This window comes from Sus scrofa, chromosome X (genome assembly GCF_054392235.1).
Source record: "Sus scrofa isolate SSC_HxYL_T2T_F1_AM1 chromosome X, Sscrofa_HxYL_maternal_Yorkshire_Landrace_v2.0, whole genome shotgun sequence".
NCBI classification, from domain to species: Eukaryota; Metazoa; Chordata; class Mammalia; order Artiodactyla; family Suidae; genus Sus; species Sus scrofa.
Window position 1 is genome coordinate 133742757 of NC_139401.1, and position 20019 is coordinate 133762775.

Sequence of the window (20019 nt, forward strand, 5' to 3'; positions counted from 1 at the left end):
GTTGGGGGTTTGGAGGATGGGCTGGGGGTTTGGGATGGAAGTGCTATAAAATTAGGTTGTGATAATTGTTGTACAACTATAAGTATAATAAAATTCATTGAGTTAAAAAAAAGCTATTACATCCATGTCCTCAATTCACATTTGCTTTTGGCTCAGGGAAAGTGATCCTTCTGGAGAATGAAGTTCTGGTCCTAATATGGGATAAAACTCTCACTATACTGAAACATTTTCCCATTTTTTTTCTTCTACTATGTAATATCTTAAACACATTCCTTACTCAGAATGTCATAGATCTATATACATAACATTTGTATACCTTAAAATATGCATGCTATACATCAATTAGGGTTTTCAAAATCATAAAATATAAGTAAAAATGAATCACCTAATTGTTAACAACTGCCCTATAGAAAAACATTAAACTATTTCTGGATTTTTGCATACAGAATACAAATTTTTTAAAGTGGATGAATAAAAGAGGAAAAAACTCTAGAGGAAAAAAAAGATTCCTGAACTAACTAGAGTCCTAAAGTTTAAAGATATAAATTTTATTAAGGATATGCGCTCATTGCTGAGTGAGACTATCAACACCTCGAGAGTAACGTAGGAAGGAGTAACGTAAATATAGTAGGGGATAAGGGTCTTTGGAATTCAACATGAGCACCTCTGTATGTCACCTAGGTCTTTTAGAAGTGGAACAGTTTGTTCTGCATTGTAAGGAAAGTTCTCCTGAAGAGCCAAAATAATCCTCAGAAAGAAGAACAGAGCTGGAGGTATCATAGTCCCTGACTTTATACTACAAATATACAGTAGTCAAAACAGTAGGTTATCTTGTATGTTAAACAAAAACATATACATTAATCAATGGAACAAAATAGAGAGCCCAAAAATATACCTACACACCTATAGTCAATTAATCTCCAACAATGGAGGCAAGAATATACAGTGGAGAAAAGACAGTGTCTTCAATAACTGGTGCTGGGAAAACTGGACAGCTACATGTAATAGAATGAAATTAGAACATTTTCTCAAAAAATATATAAAACTAAACTCAAAATGGATTAAAAACCTAAATGTAAGACCTGAAACCATAACACTCTTAGAAGAAAAGTTAGGCAGAACACTTCTTGATATAAATTATAGCTTTATGTATTTTTTTGGATCTGTCTCCTAAAGCAAAGGAAATAAAAGCAAAAATAAACAAATGGGACCTAATTAGACTTAAAGTTTTTGCACAACAAAGGATATCATCAACAAAATAAAAAGACAATGTACTGAATGAGAGAAAATATTTGCAAATGATATGACCAATAAGGGGTTTATATCTAAAATATATAATCAGCTCTTATAACTTAGTATCAAAAACAAATAACCTGATTAAAAAGTAAGCAGGATACCTGAATAGACATTTTTCCAAAGAAGAAATATACATGGCCAATGGGTTATGAAAAGATGCTCAACATCATTAATCATCAGAGAAGCACAAAGTAAAACCACAATGAGATATCACCTTATACCTATTACAATGGCTATCATCAAAAAGATCACAAAAAAAAAAACCACTGGCAAGGATAAGGAAATTTTATACTCCATTGGTGGGAATGTAAATTGGTACAGCCACTATGGAAAATAGTATAGAGGTTTCTCAAAAAACTAAAAACAGAACTATCATATGATCCAGCATTTCCATTCCTGGATATTTACCAGAAAAAAAAATTAACACAAAAAGATACCACAAAGTTTATAGTATCCTTGTTTACAATTGCTACAAAATGGAAGCAACCTAAGTGTTCCTCAACAGATGAATGGATTAAGAAGATATGGTATACATATACAATGAAATACTACTCAGCCATAAAAAAGAATGAAATTTGGCTATCTTCAATAACATGGATGGGCTTAGAGGGCATTATGCTAAGCGAAATAAGTCAGATAAAGAAAGGCAAATACTGTATATTATCACTTATATATGGAATCTAAAAAATAAAACTAGTTAATATAACAAAAAAGATAAAAGACACAACAGGTATAGAGAATAAACTAGCAGTTACTAGTGGGGAGAAGGAAGGGGAAGGAAAAATGTAGAAGTCAGGCATTAAGAATTAAAAACTATTAGGTATAAAGCTACAAGAATATATTGCCCATCACAGGGAATATAGTTAACATTTTATAATAACTGTAAATGGAGTATAAAATGTAAAAGCTTGTGAATCAATTGTTGTACACCTGAAACTTACATAATATTTTACATCAATTATACTTCCTTTTAAATAAAAAAGAAAACAATTCTTCAAGAGTAGCTAAGGTGCCAGATAGACTATTTCTTTTGTGTGTGTGTGTGTGTGTGTGTGTGTGTGTGTGATCATGAGTTTAGGTTTTTCTCTTTTTTTTTTATTATTTTCCCACTGTACAGCAAGGGGGTCAGGTTATCCTTACATGTATACATTGCAGTTACAGTTTTTCCCCCACCCTTTCTTCTGTTGCAACATGAGTATCTAGACATAGTTCTCAATGCTATTCAGCAGGATCTCCTTGTAAATCTATTCTACCTTGTGTCTGATAAGCCCAAGCTCCCGATCCCTCCCACTCCCTCCCCCTCCCATCAGGCAGCCACAAGTCTCTTCTCCAAGTTCATGAGTTTCTTTTCTGAGGAGATGTTCATTTGTGCTGGATATTAGATTCCAGTTATAAGTGATATCATATGGTATTTGCCTTTGTCTTTCTGGCTCATTTCACTCAGTATGAGATTCTCTAGTTCCATCCATGTTGCTACAAATGGCATGATGTCATCCTTTTTTATGGCTGAATAGTATTCCATTGTGTATATATACCACCTCTTCCGAATCCAATCATCTGTGGATGGACATTTGGGTTGTTTCCATGTCCTGGCTATTGTGAATAGTGCTGCAATGAACATGCGGGTGCAAGTGTCTCTTTTAAGTAGAGCTTTGTCCGGATAGATGCCCAAGAGTGGGATTGCAGGGTCATATGGAAGTTCTATGTATAGATTTCTAAGGTATCTCCAAACTGTTCTCCATAGTGGCTGTACCAGTTTACATTCCCACCAGCAGTGCAGGAGGGTTCCCTTTTCTCCACAGCCCCTCCAGCACTTGTTATTTGTTGATTTATTAATGATGGCCATTCTGACTGGTGTGAGGTGATATCTCATGGTAGTTTTGATTTGCATTTCTCTTATAATCAGCGATGTTGAGCCTTTTTTCATGTGTTTGTTGGCCATCTGTATATCTTCTTTGGAGAAATGTCTATTCAGGTCTTTTGCCCATTTTTCCATTGATTGATTGTTTTTTTTGCTGTTGAATTGTATAAGTTGCTTGTATATTCTAGAGATTAAGCCCTTGTCAGTTGCATCATTTGAAACTATTTTCTCCCATTCTGTAAGTTGTCTTTTTGTTTTCTTTTGGGTTTCCTTTGCTGTGCAAAAGCTTTTCAGTTTGATGAGGTCCCATGGGTTTATTTTTGCTCTAATTTCTATTGCTTTGGGAGACTGACCTGAGAAAATATTCAGGATGTTGATGTCAGAGAGTGTTTTGCCTATGTTCTCTTCTAGGAGTTTGATGGTGTCCTGTCGTATATTTAAGTCTTTCAGCCATTTGGAGTTTATTTTTGTGCATGGTGTGAGGGTGTGTTCTAGTTTCATTGCTTTGCATGCAGCTGTCCAGGTTTCCCAGCAATGCTTGCTGAATAGACTTTCTTTTTCCCATTTTATGTTCTTGCCTCCCTTGTCAAAGATTAATTGACCATAGGTGTCAGGGTTTATTTCCGGATTCTCTATTCTGTTCCATTGGTCTGTCTGTCTGTTTTGATACCAGTACCACACTGTTTTGATGACTGTGGCTTTGTAGTATTTCTTGAAGTCTGGGAGAGTTATGCCTCCTGCTTGGTTTTTGTTTCTCAGGATTGCTTTGGCGATTCTGGGTCTTTTGTGGTTCCATATAAATGTTTGGATTGTTTGTTCTAGTTCTGTGAAAAATGTCCTGGGTAATTTGATAGGGATTGCATTGAATCTGTAGATTGCCTTGGGTAGTATGGCCATTTTCACAATATTGATTTTTCCAATCCAGGGACATGGGATATCTTTCCATTTCTTTACATCTTCTTTGATTTCTTTGATTAAGGTTTTATAGTTCTCGGCATAGAGGTCCTTTACCTCTTTGGTCAGGTGTATTCCGAGGTATTTGATTTTGTGAGGTACAATTTTAAAAGGTATCGTATTTTTGTATTCCTTTTCTAATGTTTCATTGCTGGTATACAGAAATGCAACTGACTTCTGAATGTTAATCTTATATCCTGCCACTTTGCTGAATTTATTAATCAGTTCAAGGAGTTTTGGGGTTGAGTCCTTAGGGTTTTCTAGGTATAAAATCATGTCATCTGCATACAGTGACAGTTTGATCTCTTCTCTTCCTATATGGATGCCTTTTATTTCTTTTGTTTGTCTAATTGCTGTGGCTAAGACTTCCAAAACGATGTTGAAGAGCAGTGGTGAGAGTGGGCATCCCTGTCTTGTTCCAGATTTGAGTGAGAAGGCTTTCAGTTTTTCCCCATTGAGGATTATATTTGTTGTGGGTTTATCATAAATGGCTTTGATTATATTCAGCAATGTTCCCTCTATACCCACTTTGGCGAGGGTCTTGATCATGAATGGATGTTGAACTTTGTCAAATGCTTTTTCTGCGTCTATTGAGATGATCATATGATTTTCGACTTTTCTTTGGTTAATGTGGTGTATGATGCTGATTGATTTGCGTATGTTGAACCATCCTTGTGAACCTGGGATGAACCCAACCTGGTCATGGTGTATAATTTTTTTGGTATGTTGTTGGATTCAGTTGGCTAAGATTTTGTTGAGAATTTTTGCATCTATATTCATCAATGATATTGGGCGATAGTTTTCTTTTTTGGTGGTATCTCTGTCTGGTTTTGGAATGAGGGTGATGGTGGCCTCACAGAATGTCTTTGGGAGTATTCCTTCTTCTTCAACCTTTTGAAAGAGTTTCAGGAGGATGGGCACCAATTCCTCTTTATATGTTTGATAAAATTCACCTGTGAAGCCATCTGGTCCTGGACTTTTATTTGTAGGGAGTGATTTTATGACCTCTTCAATTTCATTTCTAGTGATCGGTCTGTTCAGTTGGTCTGTTTCTGCTTGATTCAGTTTTGGCAGGCTGTAAGATTCTAGAAAATTGTCCATTTCTTCCAGATTGTCAAACTTGTTGCCATATAGTTGTTCATAGTATTCTCTTATGGTTTTTTGTATTTCTGCTGTATCTGTTGTGATTTCTCCTTTTTCATTTATAATTTTGGTGATTTGGGTTCTTTCTCTCCTCTTTTTAGTGAGTCTGGCCAGGGGTTTATCAATTTTGTTCACTTTTTCAAAGAACCAGCTCTTGGTTTTATTAATTTTCTCTATTGTTTTTTGAATCTCTATTTTATTGATTTCTTCTTTGATCGTTATAATTTCCTTCCTTCTGCTGACTTTAGGACTTTTTTGTTCTTCTTTTTCTACTTCATTTAGGTGGAGGGTTAAGTTGTCAATTTGGGATCTTTCTTCTTTTTTGAGAAAGGCCTGTATTGCTATAAATTTCCCTCTGAGCACTGCTTTCGCAGCATCCCATAGATTTTGAGAGGTTGTGTCTTCATTATCATTTGTTTCAAGGTAGTTTTTAATTTCCTTCTTGATTTCCTCATTGACCCATTGGTTTTTTAGTAGCATGTTGTTTAGTCTCCATGGAGTAGGTTTTTTCTCATTTCTTTTCCCATGGTTGATTTCTAATTTCATGGCATTGTGGTCAGAGAAGATACTTGAGATAATTTCTACGCTCCTAAATTTATTGAGATTCGCTTTGTGTCCCAGTATGTGGTCGATTCTTGAGAATGTTCCATGAGCATTTGAGAAGAATGTGTATTCTGCTTTGTTTGGATGTAGTGTCCTGAAGATATCAATGAAGTCTAACTTTTCTATTGTTTCCTTTAGGATCTCTGTTGCTTTATTGGTTTTCTGTCTAGAGGATCTGTCCATTGATGTGAGGGGGGTATTTAGGTCTCCTACTATGATTGTATTCTCATCAATATCTCCCTTTGTGTCTGTTAATATTTGTTGTATGTATCTGGGTGCTCCTATGCTTGGGGCATATGTGTTGATGATAGTAACATCCTCTCCTTGGATGGATCCCGTAATCATTAAATAGTGTCCTTCTTTGTCTTTCTTTATGTCTTTTGTTTTAAAGTCTATTTTGTCTGATATGAGCGTTGCGACTCCTGCTTTTCTGTCATGTCTATTGGCGTGAAATACTTTTCCCCACCCTTTCACTTTCAATCTATATGTATCTTTTGTCTTAAGGTGAGTAGATAGGCTATTTCTATTATCATGGAAAAAAGGGCTGGGCTTTATGATGAAAAAGACAAGACAGCAAAATCATTAATAGCCATTATCAGTATAAGATGAGTCACCTGAAATATATCAGCACCAAACACTCAAACCAAGCAGTACATTAGTCATAAGAATCCCAGCTTTCTGCAAGTTCCCTGTTAAACCCTTGAGCTATAGGCAAAAGGTTTCATTCAGTACATTGGAAGCCCTCGGGCTTCCTAATTGGAAGATCACCACTTTACCACTGAATTTAGCACTTGCCGTCAGGGTAGAGACCAGAAGTGAGGCACTCTCTGCTCTGGGAAAAGTGGAAGAACAGGTCTTCAGATAGATATTTTTAGGAGAAGATTTTATGAGCCCAAATCTTGCATCTCCTCATATCTAGAAAAGAAAAAACTAAAATCCTTCAATGATGACATGTCTGTGACTAGCAGTCACCTTCATGAGACTAGCGGCAAACTTCTGTGAAATGTGTGCATGGCTGCATGCACCTCCCCTTTCCTCTTTGGGGAAAAATTTGTCACGGTCATCTGTGAGAACACCCACTTCCAAGGGTGGGCCTGTGAGCCCTGAGGGAACTCAGGAAAGAAACATACTCTGGCCCACAGTTGAGATGCATATCAAAGGAGTGATTCTAGGAAACCCAGACCTTTAGTCTTCACATAGAAACTGGTTTTCTGTAAATCTTCTGTAAATCTGGTTATCTGTATATCTTTTGTTCCTACTATCTCCCCTTTCTTAAAAATCCTAGCTTCCCCCCTGGCCTCCTCTGAGTGATTTTTCAGGAGTACTTGAGATGCTGTCTCCCAGGCTTAAGTCCTAATTTCACCCCAAATAAAACTTAACTCTCAACTTTCAGGTTGTATTTTTTTAGTCAACATAATGGAGCACATCTAAGTTTTAATAATTACCTAAAATGTGTAAAATCCTAGTTTTTTTGATGTTCGCACTTTCCCTCCACTCTCCAGCCGTTTGTAAATACTTGTGATTTCACCAAATAAAGCCTCCATGTTTTTGCGTCTTTGTACAAATTTTGTTGGACTCTTTTTTGTCTTTCCAGGAATGCATTTTCCTCTTTACATGTGCAACAAATTTCCCTCAAGTCCTTCACTTATTCTTTGTCCTATAAAAGCTTCCTGCCTTCCACCTCATTGTTGAGGTTCCACCTCATGATGTGAAATTGTTTGTATCACCTTTTTTGTTAATTATTTTTTAATAGCACATAGGATTATCAGTCTCTTTATGTACAGGTCTTCTGTACAGGACTGTGAGCAACTTGAGAGAAGTGTCTCTACATATTATCCATAGTATGGCTGTTGGCATAGAACATAAATGCTTTTCGATTTAATAAATCTGCATATAGACAGAAGAAGTATTGTCAGTCTCATTTCCCAGATGAAGAAATTGATGCCCAGGGGGCAGAAATGCCTTGTCTATGATTACACTGCTGATCTTGACCAGAATTAAGACTCACATTTAGAACTCCTAATTCCTACTCTATGTAAAGTTCATTTCACCACAACATATAGTCTTCACTCTGTCTAGAAGTATAGAAGCTGAGCAGGAACCCTGTGGGGCCTTCCCAAGTACAAATCCTTTTAGGGTCCCCAGTTTTTTATTTATGAAATAGTCTTTACTCAGCCTCCAGACCTTCACTGCGTTCCAAAGGGCAGATTCAAAGAACTACTTATCAAGGAAGGGAAGGAATATAGAAACAAAGGAGAACAGTCAAGAAACAATAGGCAGGCTGGGGCAAGGTTCTCATTCCTCATCAAGAAATATGCATAACAATATATTTGAGCCCTGCTGCAGAACTAAGGCCCCCACTGAGGTGGAAGATGGTAACTTCAGGCTGAGCACAAGATTCCTGGAGCTCCACCCTGTTACCTCACCACCAACCAATCAGAAGAAAGCCACACACCCTACAGCCCTCACCCCAAATTTTGCCTATGAAAACTTTTCCTCACAAACCACTGGGGAGTTTGGGTTTTTTGAGCATAAGCCACCCATTCTCCTTGCTTGGCCCTGCAATAAACCTTTCTCTGCTCCAAACTCCAACGTTTCAGTTTGTTTGGGCGAACTGTGTGTCAGACATATTCAATAACAGTAGCATCTAAAATAGTTGGGTTCAAACACAAATAAAAAAATAAATAAATAAAAAATAAAAATAAAATAGTTGGGTTCTCCAGAACTAAAGGGATCCTTCTGGTGATCTGAAAATACCCCTTGTATAAGAGTGATCTTTTTAACAAACTCAATCTGCTTGAAGTTCAGCTTCTTACCTTTGAGAATAAATGGCATTCTTATTATTTTAAGGCCCTGATTTTCTCTTAGAGCTGGCAAAAATGAAACAAATCTGAGAAAACCTCTTGGGAATACATTCTTTCTCCGCTCCCTCCAGCTCACATGCTACTTCCTGTGTGATACCTTCCCACATTTGGGCTCATGGCTCCAAGTTTTAATGAAGCCTATAATTTTTAGCTTACAGTACTTCATTGTTGGCTTTTTGTGAAACTTCCATTATGCCTTATGGTATAGTAAATTATGTGTCCTATCTTTCCTGCTAAGATGTGGGCTCTTGGAAGCTAGGGGTTGATATTACCACACAGAATGCACAGCATAAGTTGTGATTGACTGAGGACTTGTACTATTACATGCTTTTCACCTCACTGGAAGCTTTCTCAGAGTCCAAAATGAGCCACTCTATCTCTTCTATGCTATTTCTGTTCATTAGAGACACACTAAGTGTGGTTCTGTGAGTCAGTTGCTAGCTTAATGAATAAGGAACTATAGGTGGAATCCCCTAGAGCAAAAGCCATTACAAAAAAGGACGGTGTGAAACAAAGCTATCAATGCTTGGTTGATTTGATTATATTAAGTCGGTACAAACGTGCCTCAAATGCCTTCCATGGTTTCTGGCCATTTCAGAGGCAGTCTCTATAATGAAGACTCAAATACAAGCTATTTGCATCTAAAGCAAGAAGAGAGGAGCTTTTCTATTAACAATTGCATGTGTGTTTGTGAGCAAAGTCCAGGCATCATGCACAATTCATGTTTCAAGTAATTTGTCTTTGGAACATCCTATGAACTGAAATTAGGCACTTGTCATCAGCCTCTACATGGAGTAAAACATGAGCCACTGCAGCCACGGACCCACAGCACCCCCTGAGTGGAGCTCAGGGTGGAGACCAGGAGTGAGGCACTTTGTGCTCTGGGAAAACCAGAAGAGCAGGTCTTCAGATGGATATTTTTAGGAGATTTTATGAGCCCACTTCTTGCATCTCCTCATATCTAGAAAAACACAAAAACCCTTCATGGTGATGTCTGCTCCTCATGGCTAGTAATAACCTTCATGAGACCAGCAGCAAACTGTAAAATGTGTGCATGGCTTCCTGCATCTCCCCCTCACCTTTATCACTTACATCTTGATATTTCCCCTTTCCTCTTTGGGGCGAAAACAAAAGTTGTCATGGTCATCTGTGAATGCAGACACTGCCAAGGGTGGGCCAGTGAGCTCTGAGGGAACTCGGGAAAGAAACAAAGAATACTGGAGTTCCTGTCATGGCACAGTGGAAACAAATCTGACTAGGAACCATGAGGTTGCAGGTTTGATCCCTGGCCTCCCTCAGTGGGTTAAGGATCTGGCGTTGCCGTGAGCTGTGGTGTAGGTCTGCAGACAAGGCTCAGATCCAGCATTGCTATGGCTGTGTCATAGGCAGGTGGCTACAGCTCCAATTGGACCCCTAGCCTGGGAACCTCCATATGCCACAGGTGCCACCCTAAAAAGACAAAAAGATAAAAGATAAAAAAAGAGAAAGAAACAAAGAATACTGGCTCACAGCTGAGGTACATATGGAAGGAGTAATTCCAGTAAGCCCATAGAAACGGGTTATCTGTAAATCTTTTGTCCCTACAACTTTCCCTTTGTTGCAAAACTCATATATCCTAGCTTCCCCTCTCACCTCCTCGGAGTGGTTTCTCGGGGCTACCCGAGATGCTGTCTCCCAGGCTTAAGTCTTAATTTTGCCCCCAAATAAAATTTAACTCTCAACTTTCAGGTTGTGCAAATTTTTTAAGTCAACAATCCCAAGTACCTGAGCAAAACTGACCCAGTCATATAATTAAAAAAACAAAAGGAGGAATGCAGGTCTGAATATGACAATAAGCCTCTCCTAATTGGTCAAAAAACACTACTTTCTTCGTGATGGTGCAACATGGAGATAACATTTTCTTTAATTTTCAGCTAAACATAGGACACAATTAGTGTGTGGCCTAATATATAGAAGACACTTTATGCAACTTATTTAATTTCACAAAATTCCATTGTATCAAAATTCTGGGTTACAAAGCTGCATTTCCAACTGCAGCTTGTCATATCCACCTCAAGCTCATTATGCTAAAACTGATGTCCCCTACACTCCCTTCTTAGTGGAAGTGGTGAGATGTAGTTGGGTAAAACAGTTTGCTTTAACATAAGAATGACTTGGGATTCTGTACAAGCTCTGTCACTTATTAATGGTGTGGTGTGACTTTGGTTCTACTGAAACTTGAGTTCAGTTCAATGATTATGTAAGTGGGGATATTAAGAGAGTACACATGTGCCAGAACATATGTCAAGCAATTCAGACGGCTTATTACATTTACTCCCTGTATAGACAAAGAATGATGCCTGCTTGCCAAGCCATCAGCCACTGCAGCCACCCCCTGTTGGTGTGCCCTGAGGAGAATTCAGGATGGAGAAAAACAGGATACTGGCCCTAGATAGTTATGAGACAGATCAAATCTGCTGTGTTTGAACATTTTTGGGTTCAGCAACTTGTGTTAACTCAAACGATCTGATCATGTTGTTCACTTTTTAAAAAAATCAATAATGCTTTCTGTAACTACAGGATTAATATATTCTGTATCGCTTCCAGACTATTATCCCTCATCAGTCATGCAGAAATATTTCCAAATAGGTCTGCTATCTGGCTATATTTTCCACTATCCCTCTTTATCACTGCCATTTTTCAAATGTTTATTTACTCCTCTACATTATCCTAGGGGACTTAGTTACAGGAAGTACTCATACAACAGCCTTAACCCCACCTATTTCCAATCAGGCACCAAATACCATCTGATAGGTTCCCAAGAGGATGTAGAACGACCCCCCAACCCGCCAAATGTGGCTGTTCACCTTGGAGACCTGCTGAGGACAGACACCCTCTCCCAGAATGTGGATGCTCAAGTTGGGCAGCTTCTTAAGAAACAATGCCCTGTGGAAAAAAAAACTGCCTGCATAGATTAAACTCCTACAAGGATTAACTTCCTTCTGTCCTGGGACTCAAACCCTTACTCCTCCCTTGACCTTCCCCTCCTCCTTCTTCATTGTTCTTGCCACAAGTTTCCACCATGAACTCCATCCAGCCACAGATTCCCACCACAGATCCTTTATAATCCTAGCATCTCCTCACAGTCAGGGCGGGCACCATCTTGAGCTCAGGCCGTGCCCCTCTGATGCCTTAATAAATCTCTCTTGCTTTACCAACTTGGCCTTGCACGTTCCTTGCTTGGCAAATATAATACTATTAACACTATCTTTTGAACATATAGAATAACCATATCCTTTTTAGAAACCTTACTTAGTGGAAAAAGCAGCAGCTTAAACTCAAACAGATCTGCGTTTACCTAATTACTGCATCATCTTGGGCAATCATTTTTATTTTTTAAACTTCACTTTTTTACATCAGCTCAATAGGGATCATAATATCTATACTGAATAGATTTGTGAAGATAAGAGATATTTTACATGGTGTCTGGTACATGGTAGGGTAGGTGTTCGATACATATCATAGGGATAGAATAGGATAGTTACACAGGTAGTTGTTGAAGTCCCAGTAGGGGACCATAGATACAGAGGGAAAACCTAGGGAGATTTGGGAGACCACTGTAAGTTAATGATCCCTCAAGAAAGCCATCACAATGTCATGGAATGAAGCAGGCTTGCCTAACTATAAAACCATAAAAACAGTCCTAGTTTGACCTCATAGGGTCGAACACTCTCTTAACCAATATGAACGAGAAGCTAGTGATATACGCCTGCCGTCTACTCAAAGAATGAGGAAGAAGGTGGTCTTTTCCCCCTCCCCCACTTTCCTTGGGATTATAAAAATGTAGCCAACCTAATCCTGGAGCAGAATGTTAGGGGCTACATGGGGGCTCATTGTTAAAATGGCTCATTGTGCTGACCTCACAAATAAAATATGAAGTCACAGTGACCTACGAGACTGACCACCTTGCTCAAGTGACATTCTGTTTTCGCCACTGGTGCCTACTTTCCCAGGACTATAAGACCACACCTCTGGCTTTCTTAAGACTACGTGAACACCAGAGTCCAGCTGCAGACTAAAGATAAACTAATCCCCCTTTAGGGGATCCAATTTTCCATCCACAGGGTATAAAAAGGACCCACCAGAAAGGCAGGGGGCTGGCTCTTCTCAAGGGTCAGTCACCCCCTCATTTCCCTTTAATAAATTTCCTTCTCTTTGCCTGAACACCCGGCTCATTCTTTTTTTTTCCACACTCACCTTATACAGACCCTCCTCGCCTGCCCACCTGCATCTCTCATAAGCATCTTAACAAATCTATTTCTTGCATATAATTTTGCCTCTTGCTGAATTCTTTCTGCGCTGAGACACAAAGAACCTGAGCCTCAATAAGTCCAGACATCAGGTAAGTGATTCTAATTTAAAAAAAAAAGGTGGGTTCAAGTCCCAATCTGGGTTTAGGCTAGGTTCAAGTCAAAGGTGTTTTGGTTTCAATAGTAGTTGTTATTAATATCATTAGAATTTTATAGCTCATATCGCTAGGCACCTCACCTTCATCTTGCCTTCCTCCAATCTACCTTCCACACTGTTGGAGAGTAATCTATCTAAAATGCAATTCTGTTGGTATCATTCTCTTTGGAAAAAACTATTCCACGGATCCCTAGCATTTTTATGTCAATAGAGATCATAAGCATGCTTCCCAACAGGCCATTTCCATGCACTTTTCTCTGTGGTCCTGCAACTGAGTTGGACCCTGTGGTATCCTCCAGGGAAAGGCACTGCCTGGACCCTGTTTCTTGTTTGTACAAAGGCTTCGGACTCCTAGATCTTCCCTGAGTTCCAAAGGGCAGAGTCAAAGAAGTTTCTAATCAGGAAAGTGAGGGAATGCAGAAACAAAGGAGAAGCAGCCAAGAAATAATAGTACAGCCTTGGGGCAGGGTCCTGGTTACTCCTCAAGGAATATACCTGACAGTATCTTTGAGTTCCGCAGGAACTAAGACCTCCACCAGGTGGAGGATGGCAGCTTTAAGCTGAAAACAAGATTCCTGAGGCACTGCCCTATTACCTTACCACCAGCCAATCAGAAGACAGTCACAAACTCCATTCCTCTCCCCAAATTTTGCCCATAACAGCTTCTCCCTGAAAACCATTAGGGAGGTTTTTTGTTGATGTTGTTTGTTTTGTTTTGTTTTTTGAGTATGGGCCACCCATTCTCCTTGTATACCCTGCAATAAACCTTTTTCTGCTCCAAACTCCAACACTTCAGTTTGTGTGGCCTCACTGTATGTTGGGCACATGAATTCGCATTTCATGACAGTCCATTCACACTGAATTTCTTTTAGCTTCTTTAATGTATCATTATTACCTCCCCTGCCCATTCCTCTGGGCTTTGTATCTGCTGTACTCTCTCTCTCTGGCATTTCTTCCCTATCTTTAATTTACTTCGACACATCTTTTAAGTTTCAGTTTAAAAGTGATTTCCGGAGTTCCCGTCGTGGCGCAGTGGTTGACAAATCCGACTAGGAACCATGAGGTTGCGGCTTCGGTCCCTGCCCTTGCTCAGTGGGTTAACGATCCGGCGTTGCCGTGAGCTGTGGTGTAGGTTGCAGACGCGGCTCGGATCCCGCGTTGCTGTGGCTCTGGCGTAGGCCGGTGGCTACAGCTCCGATTCGACCCCTAGCCTGGGAACCTCCATATGCCGCGGGAGCGGCCCAAGAAATAGCAACAACAACAACAACAAAAGACAAAAAAAAAAAGTGATTTCCTCTGGAATTAATTGTGGATATTCCCCATAGACTCACTTCATTGTCCCTGCTAGATGTTCCTATAACACTGTGTGCTTTCCTGATCCTAGCACTTATGCTATGTTTTCATCATGGTTTAATTGTTTTCCCCACTAGAATATAGTTATATGACAGAAGTGACTACATCTATTTTTGCCTACCATTTTATCTCTAGTGCACTGAATACTGTTATTGTCTCAATAATCCCTCAAGAAATATTTTTGGAAGAATAAAAAATGAAAGTTCTAACAAGAGACATGAATTTTCGGAGTTCCCGTCGTGGCTCAGTGGTTAACGAATCCGACTAGGAACCATGAGGTTGCGGGTTCGATCCCTGACCTCGCTCAGTGGGTTAAGGATCCGGCATTGCCATGAGCTGTGGTGTAGGTTGCAGACGCGGCTCGGATCCTGCGTTGCTGTGGCTCTGGTGTAGGCTGGCGGCTACAGCTCCGATTCGACCCCTAGCCTGGGAACCCCCATATTCCGCAGGTGCAGCCCTAAAAAGACAAAAGACAAAAAAGAGAGAGAGAGACATGAATTTTCTGATGCATGTTATCAATTCATTAATACCTGCCTTTGTGTATGCTGTTTTCTTTGCCTGGAATACCCTTCTATACCTCACTCTGTCACTCATCTTTTTAACAGTTACCTATATTTTCCTTAAGATTGAAGATACAGGATAACCACTGTCCCCTTTTTACATGAATTTAGATGCTTTTTGCCCTACAATTACATCACATTTTGCACCTCCTTCTATTTAAGGGCTTTTATATTATTGTGCAGCCATCTGTGCATATGTCTTCTTTAACCACTAGACTATAAGGTCACTAAGAGCATGAGCTGTGTCTTATTTATCTCGGTAGCTCAGTACATATCCCAAAGCCTTAAATGCAATAACACTCATAAATGTGTTGAATGAATGATTCAAGGGAATGAGATAAAATCTAACTAAATTTAATAAGTACCTTTTCCTCCTACTCAAATAATCAGTGGAACTTTTTAAATGTATTATATACTATGCAATATTTATATATGGTAAGTATAAAGAACATAAAAATGAATATACCTATATCTTCATTAATAAATAAGATGTTTTAACCAGAAATGAAGATCCATATATATCCTATGTATATCTGAAAAAGTAGAAAATACTTCACAAAAGTGTATATCATCTTGAGCTGGACTCTGTTAATCTTTTCTGTATTGTTCCAATTTTAGTATGTAGGTTGCTGAAGCAAACAGCAGGTAATGAGCTCTAGCCTGCATTTTTATGGTTGTCCTGAGGTCCCAAGATAAAGCAAGGGAAGGCTTTATTATAATAAACTGCCCTAGTTACATAGCCATGCAATCCTTGGTCAGATTTTTCTAAGTTGTCCTTCTATATTTTTCCCATGGAATCCAGATGTGATTTTTGAGGGTCAAAATAACATTAGGAATGCTATAGAATTACACTTCCTGAAAAATTCCAAGTGTCCTTTAGATCTTATCCAATTTGTGCTTTTCGTGTGTTTGCAAGACAGGCAACAGCTACATCATTATCAAAATGAGAAAGCAGATAATTTTCTCTTGCAAATGGTCACTAGATGAAAATGCATGGTGATAAATAGACTCAAGCTTTCATTTTAAGTTTTGAACCTAGGTCTTCCTCGGGACCTACCTTCCTGGGTCCAAGGTAAAGCATCTACTTATAAGAGCTTTCTACCAAGAGCTTCATCATGCTCTGAACTTCTGTAACTTCTCTGTTCTGTGCTTCACAATAAATACAAGGGTATTCTGTATAGATGCCTATCTTATCAAAACTTCACCTTCTTGTTCAATTCACACTAGAATAAAGGACCCAATGGTCATCTTCTTCCAATTCATCCAACTCTATTTTCAGGTAACTAATCTTTTGGTCTGCTTCATCTTCTATCCTTTTTAATCTGCAACCTCTTCATATTTCAACACTCCCATCCTCCCCTCTACTTTCTTCTCTCTTTTCTACCCCCTCCTCCAAAACTCAAACCTATCCACCATCCTCTTTTCCTTTTATTCTGTTTCTTCATTATCCTGCTCTCCTCATTTATTCTGTATTCTCTCTCCTCTATGTGTTCATTTACTTTTCTTCCCATCCCTCTTTATTCCCTCTAGCTTTTCCTCGATTTTCTTCTATTTTCTTTTTTTTTTTTATTTTCCCACTGTACAGCAAGGGGGTCAGGTTATCCTTACATGTATACATTGCAATTACAGTTTTTCCCCCAGCCTTTCATCTGTTGCAACATGAGTATCTAGACAAAGTTCTCAATGCTATTCAGCAGGATCTCCTTGTAAATCTATTCTATGTTGTGTCTGATAACCCCAAGCTCCCGATCCCTCCCACTCCCTCCCCCTCCCATCAGGCAGCCACAAGTCTCTTCTCCAAGTCCATGATTTTCTTTTCTGAGGAGATGTTCATTTGTGCTGGATATTAGATGCCAGTTATAAGTGATATCATATGGTATTTGTCTTTGTCTTTCTGGCTCATTTCACTCAGTATGAGATTCTCTAGTTCCACCCATGTTGCTGCAAATGGCATTATGTCATCATTCTTTTTTATGGCTGAGTAGTATTCCATTGTGTATATATACCACCTCTTCCGAATCCAATCATCTGTGGATGGACATTTGGGTTGTTTCCATGTCCTGGCTATTGTGAATAGTGCTGCAATGAACATTTTCTTATTTTCTTCTATTTTCTTATTGCTTTTTACCCATCTGCATCTCATCATCATAATTCCATCATAATTCCATCCCTCCAACCTCCTCATTCCATACATCCTCTATTCTGTTTATATCTACTCTACTCCATTCTTTTCACAATTGTGTACACTCTCATCTCTTCAAACTCTTCTCTTTTATGTACTTTATTACAAGTATATCTCCTTTCTATCTATTCCTCTATGTGTGCTCTAGTCTCTTCAAATTCTCCTTCATGCATTATAAGCATTCATGCTTCTACTCTGTCCTATCCTCCCTACCTCCTTTTCAACATTTATATCTAAGCTTCATGTTCTTGAATGCAATGTGAGAAGAAATATCCTTTTTCCTTTACAAGTTAAATGTTCACCATAGTTTTAATACTATCCCCTGACAATTTTTTCTGGGAATGTGACATCAGCAAAACCTTATTTCTACTGTATCTTCAATCTTTGTCTTTCTACTAGTCCCTTCCGGCTATCTCACAAATATGTGAGCCTCTCCACTCAAAATAAATAAATAAATAAATAAATAAATAGTAATATTTCCTTTACCCCTGAATGTATTTATTATATACCCATCTCTTTCTTTACAATACCAAAGTTTACATCTCTTGCTTGTGTCTCTCTCCTGATCTTATGACTTGATATCCAACTGCTATTTGACTTCTGTCTTTGGATAATCTATAACCTTCTTAAGCTTATTTTGTTCAAAATTAACCTCACAGGTTTGTTCTATATAAATTTTTCCTAAATTTCATATCTACCCCAGTTTGTAACACCATTATTCACCCATTTTGCTTGAGTAAATTCTACCTTGATTCCTCCTCTTTGCTCTCACTCTGATATTGGCTGTTTTTACTGTCTAGTTCCTTAGTATATCCACCATTCTCCATCTTAATCCACTGCTCTGATTTAGAACTTCACCACTCCTCTTCTAGATTATGTAAACTGTCTCCTAGCCAGCTTCCCTACTTTTAGTCTTGTTCCTTTCAAATGCATTCTTTACACAGTAACAGGGGTACCATATAAAAATTATTTTTAAAAATGACCACCTCATTCTCTTGCTTGTAATATACCATTTAATTTCCTGCAACTGCTCACTTGGATTTCTCTACCTGGAATGTCCTTCCTCTCTTCTTTCCACTTTTGATCTGCAATTTTCTTGACTACATTTTATGTATTTAATAATACAAAAATGAATGCCAATACTAATAATCAGGAATTTAGGTGTTGCCTCATCCAGTGACCCTTTGCTTAACCTGACTCAAGAGAATGACTTACATGACCCTTTTCTATCCTTTCATAATTACCAATAGTTTTAACATTTCAGTTAATATGTTTTGTGATTGTCTATTAGCCTTTCTCCCCTATTGTACTGTGACTGTCTTAAGAATAAAGATCATATCTTATTAATGTTTGCATACCCAGAACCTAGTTGAAGGCCATATATGTATAGGGAGTCAAAATATGTAGAAGAATAAATGAATGGATTAATACTACTAATCTTCCATCCACAATTTCTCTCCCTCCAGTATCTCTTCCCCTACTTCTCTATGTCTTCTTTTCTTTCTTCCCACCTACTGCTTATATTTCTTTTTGGATATCCTATATGTATCATTTTTATTTTACTTCATCTTCTCCTAATCTTCTTTTATTTTCTCAAATTTGGTACTCTTTTTCTCTCTCCTCATAATTTTTTTCCTCTAACCTCTTCTCTCTGATCAATTGATATCTCTGTGTGTGTGTGTGTGTGTGTGTGTGTGTGTGTGTGTGTATAAAAGATCTGGGAAGAGATCAATTATATGCATATATATATAAATTTTATTGACCTTTTCTCCAGGTTATTCTTCCTCCCATTTCTCCACTTTTAAGCACTTCCCTTTTTTCCATCACTCTTTTTTTTTCTTTTTCTTTTTAGGGCCACACCCATGGCATATAGAAGCTCCTACACCACAGCCACAGCAACACTGGATCCAAGCCAGCTTGTGGCAATGACAGATCCTTAACCCACTAAGTGAGGCCAGGGATTGAACCCACATCCTCATGGATCCTAGTTGGGTTCTTATCCTTCTGAGCATGACAGGAACTCCTTTGCCATCATTCTTTACTCTCTCAGCTCCTCCTCTTTAATTCAATTTTTATCTTAAGAATCCACTTGCTATCCATTCTTCCTAGGCCATCCTCTTGTCCTCCGAATTATTTTAGAAAAAAAATCAATAAATATTAAATTTAAAGTAATGAAGAACTAGCATATATGCATGCACGCTTCACATATTCATCACATATTTACCAGGCATACATTATTTCAGTTTTACCATGTAGTAACAGATGCACAAACTTGAAATACTCACAGAACCTACACTGAAAGATCACATTTTCCCATTCAATACATGTTCACTCAGTTACTTAAAACTGACACTCATTAATGTAAGAGGGAGCTTCAAGAAATGGCAACTGATGGCAACGGAATTAGCAAAATCATAAAACAAGAACCAAGAAATTTTTTTGGTTGGGGCAAAGAATCTTACTGAACTATAAATGTATTCAAAGGTATTCTTTTTTAAAAACAAAATTTCAATACATAAAAACTCTAATGATAATAATGAGTCATGAAAAACATAAAATTGTGATAGTTTATATGCTTTGATAGTAGAAAAGTATGAAATATATTTCTTAAAAGATATGTTTTTGAGTAGGTTGGAAATTCATTTATTTCAAACTCCTTAGTATTCCCAGGCAATGTGGCATAAAATATATGTTGTTGTAACTTTGTATTTTTATATATAACATTGTATGTTTCAGAAAATATCATTATTTCAATTG

At 38.2% G+C, this 20019-nt stretch overlaps 1 protein-coding gene, 1 long non-coding RNA gene and 1 other non-coding gene across 10 annotated transcripts in view; 1 reads left to right on the forward strand and 2 right to left on the reverse strand.

The window, feature by feature from the left end:
- The window catches only part of LOC110257716 (uncharacterized), a 152800-nt gene that overhangs the window by 110841 nt on the left and 21940 nt on the right, over positions 1-20019 (forward strand). The window lies entirely within an intron of this gene.
- Positions 1-20019, reverse strand: part of GABRA3 (gamma-aminobutyric acid type A receptor subunit alpha3) — a 226616-nt gene that overhangs the window by 60706 nt on the left and 145891 nt on the right. The window lies entirely within an intron of this gene.
- On the reverse strand, positions 15618-15720 carry LOC146394828 (U6 spliceosomal RNA). Its single transcript, XR_014835984.1, has one exon. It is a non-coding gene; the product is annotated as a U6 spliceosomal RNA (small nuclear RNA).